The sequence below is a fragment of the Pristiophorus japonicus genome, chromosome 8, assembly GCF_044704955.1.
Source record: "Pristiophorus japonicus isolate sPriJap1 chromosome 8, sPriJap1.hap1, whole genome shotgun sequence".
Classification (NCBI taxonomy): domain Eukaryota; kingdom Metazoa; phylum Chordata; class Chondrichthyes; family Pristiophoridae; genus Pristiophorus; species Pristiophorus japonicus.
The window spans coordinates 177,863,199-177,871,923 of record NC_091984.1 but is presented as its reverse complement, the minus strand read 5'-3'; the positions used below and the strand labels follow the sequence as shown (position 1 = coordinate 177,871,923).

Sequence of the window (8,725 nt, the reverse complement as noted above, 5' to 3'; positions counted from 1 at the left end):
TGAGAGCAAGTACAGATTTGTTAACGATTAACCGTGCTCGACTAATTAGATTGAACTTGTTCATGAAGTAACGGGGAAGGTTGATGAGGGCAAGGTGGCTGATGTTGTGTATATGGATTTTCAAAAGGCGACTTATAAAGTGCCACATAATAGCTTTGTAAGAAAAATTATAGCCATGGGATTAAAGGAGCAGTGTCTCCGTGGATTGGCCAAGGGACAGAAGGCAGAGTGTAGTCCTGAACGGCGTATTTTCTACAAAGGAGGGAAGTGCAATGTGGTGTTCCCAGGACTCATTGTTGGAACAACAAGGCTACGGGAGCGGATGGAATCCCTGCTGAGGCACTGAAGTGTGGTGGAAAGATACTGTTGGCACGAATACATGACCTCATCTCTCTCATCTGGGGGAGGAGAGCATGCCGGGAGATATCAGAGATGCAGCGATCATGCCCATCTTTAAAAAGGGGGACAATTCTGACTGCGGCAACTAGAGAGGAATCTCCCTGCTACCAGCCACTGGGAAAGTCGTCACGAGAGTCCTCCTCAACCGTATTCTCCCTGTAGCCGAGGAGGTCCTCCCGGAGTCACAGTGTGGATTTCGTCTCCTACAGGGTACAACGGATATGATTTTTGCAGTGCAACAGCTGCAGGAAAAATGCAGGTAGCAGCGCCAGTCCTTATACATGGCCTTCTTCGACCTTACAAAGACCTTTGACACTGCCAAGCAAGAGGGTCTATGGAGCATCCTCCTCCATTTTGGATGCCCCCAAAAGTTCGTCAACATCCTCTACCTGCTCAACAACAACATGCAGGCCATGATCCTTACCAACTGATCCATTACAGACCTAATCCACATCTAGACCAGGGTTAAATAAGGCTGCGTCATCGCCCAACCCTCTTCTCAGTCTTCCTCGCTGCTATGCCCCACCTCACAGTCAATAAGCTCCCCGCTGGAGTGGAACTAAACAACAGAGCTAGTGGTAACCTGATCAACCTTCGCCATCTCCAGACCAGGTCCAAGACCACTCCAACCTCTATCATTGACTTTCAGTAAGCAGACAATGCTTGCGTCTGCGCACATACTGAGGCTGAACTTCAAAACGTAGTCGAGCTATTTACTGAGGCATACAAAAGCATGGGCCTTATGCTAAACATCCGTAAAACAAAGGGGCCCCACCAGCCTGTCCTCGCGGCACAGCACTGCCACCCAATCATCAATATCCAGGGCGCTGCCCTGGACAACGTTACCCATTTCCCATACCTCAGGAGCCTCTTATCAACCAGAGTAGACATTGATAACGAGATTTAACACCGCCTCCAGTGTGCCAGTGCAGCCTTCGGCCGCCTGAGGAAAGGGGTGTTCGAAGACCAGGCATTTAAATCTGCCTCCAAGCTCATAGTCTACAGGACTGAAGTAATATCTGTCCTCCTGTATGGCTCAGAGATATGGACCATGTACAGTAGACACCTCAAGTCGCTGGAGAAATACCACCAATGATGTCTCCGCAAGATCCTACAAATCGCCTGGGAGGACAGACTCACCAACATTAGTGTCCTCGACCAGGCCAACATCCCTAGCATTGAAACACTGAGCACACGTGATCAGCTCCACTGGGCAGGCCAGATTGTCCGCATACCAGACACGAGACTCCCAAAGCAAGTGCTCTACTCGGAACTCCTTCATGGCAAATAAGCCAATGATGCGCAGAGGAAACGTTACAAGTACACCCTCAAAGCCTTCCTGATAAAGTGCAACATTCCCACTGGCACCTGGGAGTCCCTGGCCAAAGCACGCCCTATGTGGAAGAAGTGCATCCGGGAGGGCGCTGAGCACCTCGAGTCTCATCACCGAGAGCATGCAGAAATCAAGCACAGGCAGTGGAAAGTGCATGGGGTAAACCTGTCCCACCCTCCCTTACCCTCACCAACTATCTGTCCCACCTGTGACAGGGAATGTCGTTCTCGTATTGGTCAGTTCAGGCACTTAAGGACTCATTTTAAGAGTGGCAACAAGTCTTCTTCGATTCCGAGGGACTGCCTATGATGATGATGATGTTGGGACCACTGCTCGTCTTCATATATAATTACAGGAGTTGCGCATACAGGTCATAATTTCAAAGTTTGCAGCTGAAGCGAAATTCGGAAATGTAGTAAACCGTGAGGAGAATGGAAACAGACTTCGGGGGGCAATATTAACTAAATGGTATCATTTCAAAGGGGAAGCCGGAAAGAGAGACCTGGGGCTGTAGGGCTATAAGTCTTTGAAGATGGAAGGACAGATTGTGATTATTGTTAGAAAAAGGCATACAGGAACCTTGGCTTTATGAATAGATCTAGAAAGTTGAAAAGCAACGACTTCATGCTAAACCATTAAAGAACAATGGTTAGGCCCCAGTTGGAGTATTGTATCTAATTCTGGTTAGCAAATTTTAGGAGAGATGGCAAGGCCTTAGAGAGGGCGCAGAAGAGATTTGTCAGGATGATACCAGAGTTGAAATATTTTGATTTAGCAGATAGACGAGAGACATCGGGGTTGTTCTCCATCGATCAGATAAGTTTAAGGGGAGATTAGTTAGAGATGTTCAAAATCATGAAAGTTTTGATACAGTAAACTTGTTTCCCGTGGCAGCAGGGTCGGTAACAAGATTACACTGATTTAAGATAATTTCCAAAAGAACCAGAGGCGACATGAGGAAACAGATAACGCAGCGATTTGTTATGATGTAGAATGCAACACCTAGCAGGGTGCTGGAAGCAGCTTCAATAATAACTTGCAAAAGTGTAATGGAAAAATAGTTCAAGGGGGAAATTGACCGGGCGACGAGGAAGAACAGGTCAGTGGGACTAAATGGATAGCTATTGTAAAGAGCCGACACATTATTGATATTTCTTATTTTGATCGAAAATAAAATAAACGAAAAACCGTATTCCATTGGAGATTGAATCAATCATTTTATTCAACAGCTGTATATGAATAAATGAGCAGTAAGCAAATTCCTTAGGATGCAATAATCATATTGTTGCCTTTAAATTAACGTTATTGGATGCATATAAGCTGGATTAATTAACATTGAGGTTTCAATTATCAACAAAAAGCTTTCGATCGAAGAGTATTTAAAATTAACACGTTTTAAACAATGAAGTTCCAATCACAATGGTTATTTTTCTTAAACCTTCGAAGTACAATAAATTTCTAACCTTTTTTTGTCACATGAAGGAAATGAATGGAGATAAGGGAACTGTCTCAGTTCGGTCAAGCTCAGTTTCCGAAACAGATACAACTGGATCTGGCGATGCTTTTTTTGAAGCGGACTTGCCTGAGTCTCGTGTTTAACCACACAGGAGTATCGCTCGTGTGATTTCCACTCTGAGGCTGGCAGAGTCAGATAACTGCTCACACTGAAGGTGTTGTCCGTCTCCTGCTGGAGCTGACTGGTCTCAACACCATTCCCTCTCACACTGCCATCTGCAGTCCACTCAATCTCCACAGCGCCCGGGATAAAGCCGTTTACCAAACACTCCAGGATCGTCGTGTTCTTTGCTGCGATTTGATCCGATGAAGGCGAAAGGACGGACACGGAGGGAGCCCGGGGATTTATTTAAAAAAACGATCACGGTTTAGTATTGTTGGGGAATTGCTTAGCCTGAAGAATAATATTAGTTGAAAATCATTTTTTTGTATTGTATCAATCCATTCAATACAATAACTAGACCCCTTTGCAATATACATATTGCAGAAAATTACATTCATACTATGGGCACGTTAAGTATTTTTCAGCTGAAATGCTTCGGTGAATAATGTGGTTTAAAGATACTGGGATAAATCTTGACTTTGTATGATGGTGTAAAATGGATGGTAGTGAATCGCCAGCTCATTTTCCATGTATCTGCCTTTTTATTTTTATTGAATTCAACTTATATAAAAGCCAGAGATCTGTAAAACGTGCTGCCGATTCTTTATCACCCGTTTCACACTATTGCAGTGTCAAGACTCCACTGACCCTCTTATATCTTATTGTGATACGTTCACATGGTTCAGCTGTTAAGTCATCAAGAGGCAAGACCGACCTATCACTTATGTATTTTATGAATATAAGAACATCAATGTTCTATGTGTGCAGGCAACGTAGTACAGATCAAACATCTTGGCGCTTTAAAATCTAACCGCCTTAGTCACTGGCGAGCAGTAATCGCGTGACGCCGACATTAGACACGTTTTTTTATGAGATTTGAAAAGTTCAACGTTATCCACTTTTTCGAAATATTAAATTGTGCATTATAACAACTAACTCAGTTCAGGTTTCTGTAGTGGAACAGCAAATCTTGCTCCTTTCGTTATTTGGACAGAAACATCTACTCTTTCTTTTGTAATACCTCAAGCAGATTTTCAACTGTTTTAATACGGGTTGATGCTGAACTCATATTAAATACGCACTTTAGTTTTACTTATAGGTCTTTACATGTTTATATGTTTAGGTTGCGCTGACCCCGTGAATCATTCCACAACTTACTTCACTATAGAATATCCACATTCTATACAATGAGAGTGTGACCGCCTTTTATTATCTCACATCGTATCCCATAAGCATCGTGATTTAAAAAATTACAAATAAATTGCAAAGTTCACATTAAGCAGACAGCGTTCGGGAAAACTACAGATCACCAAATAATGATCAGGAACTGTGGAGTTAAATAGGCAAGCAAATATATGAACGGTTAAAAAGCTCAGAGTAATGATCATGGCGCTATTCAGTTACAAGAAATTAGGTCTTTAATATTCTAAAGGCTCTATATTTTGTTCCCTGCCCACATTTGTTTTAAAACGGCATTCAGATTAAAATTTGTCTCTGAGATATTAATATATCAATGCGCTGAAATAATCCTGTGAAATTCTTACCTATGTTAACAAAGGCATTAAACAGTTTAAACTGAATTGGTTAGTCTCTTATTTTAAATATCAACAAAACAACCATGAAGAGAGAAGTCGATCCTATCAGGATTTCGCACGGTATAGTTTAACGTGGGGAAGGATCGCTCTGAGATAGCCGGAACCGAAATGCGTCCGGTCGGTCCTTAATTTTAATTAGTGAAAAGGAATTGCCTCCAACCTCCATGTATCAGTCACGTCGTAAACGTTGCAGGGAGCATTACTTTGCTGGCCATTTTAGGGAAAATGTAAGAGCACTCGAAATGAACGCGTTATTAACGTAGCTAATACCTTGCGAGAGGATAGCTCTCTACTGATTCCTGTACAGTCGCTGCTGACAACAAATTACCATTTCAGGAATATAAAATCAAATCTCATAAATGGTTATAGCATTTTAAGTCTTATTAGGGTTAATATCAGGCGTATCGAATCATCACAAAGGCAGTCTAGGGCCACATTAATTAGTTTAAGTCGAATTGTGGATAGGGAGATTATAGGGTATTGCATTGGTGGCAGAATTTAAGATATGTTGTAGAATTTGTTTCCTTTCAATTTGTATTCTTCTCCAAAAAGCGGTGGCGTTCACTGGACTGTGGTTGCCGCGGCACCAGTCACAATGACTGTTAGCAAGGTTTGCGACCGGACATCATATCGTGGCTTGACTCTCTCACCTGAGATGCAGTCAACGCAACTTCCAACAGAATCACTGGGACTCAATCAAGAGCGATACACTTGATTCATCTTTCCTGTTGCCTAACCTGGCGATATGGAGTCCAATTCTTATCCTGCTTTGATTTAAATTAATTCAGCACCAAGTGAAGATGCAACTTGTAGTAAGAACAGGTGAAAATCTTCTGAAGTTGGACGGTCATTCGCTCATTTAGCTAGTGTTACTTCCAACTGAGGTGCCAAAGGAGACTCAGTAAAAATCAAGTCATTTCGAAAAGGTCACTTTTTAAAACAATTGAATTGAGCCAAATAATACATTACACAACTTAATTATTTTGCTCTAAGGTAAACAAAACATAGAACTGTACAAATGAAGGGATTTTGCTTACTGCCAACACTCAATCTCCTTCATTTACCGAAGATTACACCGTTCGACCGCATAGCACAGTAATAGACCGCAGCGTCCTCCGATTGTATATTAGACATTGTAAACGTTCCCGTAGTGCCTGATACGGAGCCGGAGAAACGTGCTGAAATACCCGGTCCTCTGTAAATGCTGCTTCCTGAATAATAGGAGACTAGAAGCCGGGGCGTATTCCCAGGAATCCGCTGGTACCTGTAGACACGATTGCTTCCTAAACTGCCACCAGACCTGGTACAACTTATTGGACATCGTTTCCCGGAGAAGTTGACATCGAAAGCGGCCGGTTTACCTTAACTTGCGGGTTTAAATCTGAAAATATGGATCAATCACAGAAAAGTGGCAGGTCAGTGAGAGCATAGTCTTCAAGCTAATATCTAATCGGCAAGTGAAAGCAAAATACTCACAAACTGCGCAAAACACCAACGCACTGACGATACGGATTCAATAAGACATTGTAAAGAATTAAATGGAGCTCAGACACGGCGACAGTTTCCAGAAGAAATAGATTCCAAAGTTCCTCTCGAAGTCTTCTTATCAACATGTGAAGAGGTGTTGCGATGTGCTACTAATTTATGAAAATCGGGCTGCACATTGAGGCCAATCAGAAGCTGCCACATTCTTACTACTTGTCAAATTAATAGCAAACTAGCGGGAAGGTAAGGAATGGTGTTCGTGTTTTGTTGATTCTTCATAATTTGGCTTATTCTGAACAAGAGAAATAGGAATAATTTACCTCATACCGTTTGCTATCCAATTTGACCCACAGCTAGAATTTTTCTATTAACTGCATTTTTTTCTATCCAGTCCCATATTCCTGATATTTATCAAAACACTTTCAAAGCTTATATTATAATATCCGTGACCACTTTACATACCAAGGGAGAATGAAAATAAATATTCCACCTGAAACGTGTACCTCAGAAATTCATTTCGTGACCATAGACTCAGATGCTAATATGAGAAATTGTGTATTAGAGATCTCTGAAAGCACCAGGCGGATAAAATTATTTCAGAGCAAGTTGCTTTGGGAGACGATTCTGACTATCTTGTGTGTATATTTTTGGCAGGTATGTCTGATATGCCTGCGGTATTGGAATGCGCTACAACCTTTCGTCAAAAGGATTCGAACAGCATACGAACTTGAAAAGATGGTTTTAATTTTCCTGTTGCATTTGATTTTAATGGCCAAACACTCGGGAAACGTGTTTAATGGGTCGCTGAGCCGATATCGCGCGCTTTACACCATCTTTTACAGTCAAGATTACGTCCAGTGAGTCGGAGCATTGTAGCGGCGTCTTGTGTCTGATGTTTCAATCCTGCACATGTTAAATGCATATGTGGAATTATATTACTTGCATGTAGTGTTAAGTTTTTTTATATATTATGTATTTATATTTCATATGATTTATCTATATTTAATATGTACTTCTAGCCAATCTCCACTGGCGCGGCGCATGGGCGGTAAGGATAAAACGCAGTAAAGTAGAATGCGGTGGTGGAGGGTAGAGGTTGGGGCGGGTGTGGATCATGGCCTTGAAATTCGAAAAGGCCCGAAAACCTGTGCGAGTGTTGAGATGCGCGATGAACCCGCGCCCATTCGGAGGACTGCAGGCAGTAGGCAAACTTCAAGCCGCCAGCTCATTAGCATGAGTGTAGATTTGAGCTCAGCACTGAACGCACAGCTCAATGACCGAACTCTAGCAGGGAGCCCAAGAGGTTAGTTCCAATTAAAGTTAGCCTGTACTACTTAAAGCAATCTGCACCACTTAAACGGAGGTGCCTTCTCCCTGCAACAGGTAACTGAAGTGGCTGGGAAGACAGTGGAGATGAAAGTTATAATGATGGCACATCTAGGGAGAGAGCGTACAGGTAGATTATCCAAAGCACCACTGGAGCCGTTAGTCAGAAGCTAAATTCCAGGAGACTGGTCCTCTTTACACAGGGCGCCAGCAAACTCTTCAGGCAACAGACTAGATTGCTGTGAGAGTAGATAGCCACAGTGATAAGTGTCACCATTGATGCCCTGAAGACCTGGACTCAGTGCAAGAAGAAGTTTAGTGACCTCACTCGAGTGGTCAAGGTCAGTGAATTTATCTTCAAATGCCTTATCCGACTAGCCTCACACAATACACCACACCCCATCACTTACGTACCAACAATCTCCACCAAACACGACTCACACCTCACATTCTTAGCTTCAGCTCAGGCATAACATTTACCACTGCTGGGAGCCGCACACCTACATCCCACAGCTTGGAAACGTTGTCAGCTATTGTCAACCATGATGGGAACATCACCCAACAACATGACAGCACACACACACTGACATACATCCCATTCTCCTGCAGGAAAATATTACGCTAATCTGGCACCAGCACAACTTATCCAGCGAGGCACATCACCCCCATGGAAAAGACAGTGATGGACATTCTTGGCAGGGGCATGGCTGAGCCTGTGGCCAGCGGGAAAGCTGAAAGAATACAACATGGTGGTACGTTATGTTTTTTATTACATTCTATTTGCCATTCATCCCACAATCTAATCTGATTTATAATCTGTACATGGTGTAAGCATGTACTCCTTGTCCACCCTTCCCTCTCCCCTCACTACAAATTACCCTTGTGTCATTCTCATTTTAGACAGCCAAGAAATCCATCCTGCCCAGCCAATGGCTCAACAAGTAGAACGAGAGGAGAGTGAAGCAGAAG

At 42.8% G+C, this 8,725-nt stretch overlaps 1 pseudogene; it reads right to left on the bottom strand.

Moving 5' to 3' along the window:
* Positions 1-3,256: 3,256 nt before the first annotated feature.
* Positions 3,257-8,355, bottom strand: LOC139269226 (immunoglobulin lambda-1 light chain-like; annotated as a pseudogene).
* Between the last annotated feature and the right edge of the window lie 370 nt (positions 8,356-8,725).